The following is a 3,294-nucleotide window of genomic DNA, read 5'->3' as shown; positions in this document are numbered from 1 at the left end:
ATATCATATGGTATTTTTCTCTGACTTACTTCACTTAGTATGATCATCTTTCGGTCCATCTGTGATGCTGCAAAATGGCATTATGTCATGCTTTTTAATGGCTGAGTAGTATTCCATTGTATATATGGACCACATCTTCTTTATCCATCCCTCTGTCGATGGGCATTTTAGTTGTTTCCATTGGCATGATATTTTGAAATGTCCCTTCAGTACTAGTTTTTTCACCTGTGAAACAGGTACCTCTACCTATTGAGATGGGCCAGCAGAGAACTTAAATTCTAAGACTGCAGAACAGTCAGCAGCCTTAAAATCAGTCCGCTTTTGTCCCAGTCAACATTTTGGAAACCTAAATTCATAGAGAAGTGAACAGATTCACAGAACATTATCCAGCTATAAAGGGGGAAATGTAGCGCTTACTTCCCTGTCTTTGGATGCGTTTCCATTGCTTTCCCTACCAAAGCATACTCAGGGAGTTACATCTGAATTACAGTCACACCCTGGAGACCAGTCGTCAAATGTAGATTATACAAAAACGTATCTTTCAAATACACCACCGAGGGAAGTCTCCTGAAAGGCGAGCCAGTCGGCTTGGGAAACCTCGCTGACCTGCCTCACTTCACACGCAGCTGCTCCTGAGTTCCCACGTCAGTGATCACTCCTCCCTGCAGCGCAAGCTGATTAAAAAATGAGCTCTTTTGTCGCCGACGTCGCTCTCAGAACTGTCGAATGTTCCATCAGCAGTGATCAAACGCGAGGAGTTAGTGTGACTCACACACAGTTTTTTATGTGCCAGCTTCCGTCTTATTAGAGCTTAACACAAAGTGCTTTTTGATGTTAGAATCTATTAAAATCAGCAGAGTAGACCTCTTCTCTAACTCAGATGGTACCCACTTTTATTAACGAGATGGGTGCTTCTGTGCAGGGGGCCCCAGCGCACACTGGGGCAGCAGCCTGGGCTGTTACTAAGGAAACAGGTGCTTCTGTGCAGGGGCCCCAGCGCACACTGGGGCAGCAGCCTGGGCTGTTACTAAGGACACGGGTGCTTCTGTGCAGGGGCCCCAGCGCACACTGGGGCAGCAGCCTGGGCTGTTACTAAGGAAACGGGTGCTTCTGTGCAGGGGGCCCCGGCGCACACTGGGGCAGCAGCCTGGGCTGTTACTAAGGAAACAGGTGCTTCTGTGCAGGGGCCCTGGCGCACACTGGGGCAGCATCCTGGGCTGTTACTAAGGAAACAGGTGCTTCTGTGCAGGGGCCCCGGCGCACACTGGGGCAGCATCCTGGGCTGTTACTAAGGAAACAGGTGCTTCTGTGCAGGGGCCCCGGCGCACACTGGGGCAGCATCCTGGGCTGTTACTAAGGAAACAGGTGCTTCTGTGCAGGGGCCCCGGCGCACACTGGGGCAGCATCCTGGGCTGTTACTAAGGACATGGGTGCTTCTGTGCAGGGGCCCCAGCGCACACTGGGGCAGCAGCCTGGGCTGTTACTAAGGACACGGGTGCTTCTGTGCAGGGGGCCCCGGCGCACACTGGGGCAGCATCCTGAGCTGTTACTAAGGAAACGGGTGCTTCTGTGCAGGGGCCCCAGCGCACACTGGGGCAGCATCCTGGGCTGTTACTAAGGAAACGGGTGCTTCTGTGCAGGGGCCCCAGCGCACACTGGGGCAGCATCCTGGGCTGTTACTAAGGACACGGGTGCTTCTGTGCAGGGGCCCCAGCGCACACTGGGGCAGCATCCTGGGCTGTTACTAAGGACACGGGTGCTTCTGTGCAGGGGGCCCCAGCGCACACTGGGGCAGCAGCCTGCGCTGCAACATTCTTGGGTCACAGTTTCCCGAGGGCTGTTTTCTTGAGAGTGTTCATTTCAATTATTTCCAGATTAAAACGATGTCGTATAGGATAACGGCATGGCAAAATTAAACAAAATAAGGGGTCAACTTTGAAAACAATGTCATCATTCCTAGAAATAAAGTTGCATTTTCTTTCCTTGGAAGGAATATTTGGTGAACATGAATCAGTGTTTTGGCGGGGGGGGGGGGGGGGGGGGGTGGTTCTGTGTGAGTTTGCTCCGGCCGCCATAACAAAATACCACAGACTTGGCACCTAAAAAACAAATTTATTTCTGACAGTCCTGGAGGCTGGAAAATGAGACCCAGGTGTGGGCAGGGCTGGTTCCTCCTGAGGCCCCTCTCCGGGGCGTGTAGACGGCCGTCTCCTCCCTGTGTCCTCACACGGTCATCCCTCTGTGCATGTCTGTGTCCTGATCTCCTCTTCTCATAAGGACACCCGTCCTATGGGATCGGGACCCACCCGAACGATCTCGTTTTACCTTCATCACCTCTTTAAAGATGCCCACCTGCAAACACCGTCGGCTTCTGAGGTCCTGAGGGTTAGGCTTTCAACATATGGATTTTGGGAGACGCCATTCAGCCCCAGACAAGCACCTACCTGTATCGGTTGGTGTGCGCCAAGTCAGTTCAGAGGCTGGTGATATGGAATGAAGTTAAACCCAAGACTAGGCACCACCTGAAGAATTTTACATTCCAGCGGGGCAGATGGAAAGCGAACCAACCACGTGCGGGCCAGAGAAACCACAGACAGTGCGGCAGAGAAAATAAAGCAGGCGTGCGTGATAAAGCGTAATTGAGGAGACAGCGCGTGGAATGCGTAAGATGGTCTGCAAGGTTCCAAGGTCTGAGGGTGACACGTCTGACCCCTACAGGAAGAGCTGGGGCCAGCCATGTGCAGCCCTAATAGGGGGTATAACAGGCGAAGAAAACACATTTGAAAAATGGGGGGGAGGGGAGAGGCTTTGAGGTAGGGGCCATGGTAACTTCAAGGAATGAAAATCTAGGGGAGCAGACCACACGTGATAAAGCTGAGAATCTGAGACAAACACCGACAGCCCCACTTCAGAGTTAATAAGACCAGACAGGAGGTTGGAGTTTTAAACTGTAACGGGAAGGCATTCTGGGTTTGACATAGGGGGTATCTGCTTGGATTTATAGTTTAAAACATGCTTTCTGGCAGCTTTCTGGAAATTGGAATGATTGTCACGTCCCGAATGTGGTAACACAGGAGTAATGTAGGACAGAATCATTTACTTATTCTCAATTAACTGGATGATAGAGGTTTTTACTAAAACAGGAAAACCTAGTGAACAGCACACTTTGTGGAAAGGTGGGGAAAAGAATCAAGACTTCTGCTTTGAAAGATGATTTTCAGTTGCTGATATTACATATGAAGCTTAAGGTGCAGCAGTGAATTAGATGTAAACTTCGTCAGTATCGAGATGCTC

Source organism: Hippopotamus amphibius, chromosome X, assembly GCF_030028045.1.
Source record: "Hippopotamus amphibius kiboko isolate mHipAmp2 chromosome X, mHipAmp2.hap2, whole genome shotgun sequence".
NCBI classification, from domain to species: Eukaryota; Metazoa; Chordata; class Mammalia; order Artiodactyla; family Hippopotamidae; genus Hippopotamus; species Hippopotamus amphibius.
This window is presented reverse-complemented; position numbering follows the sequence as displayed.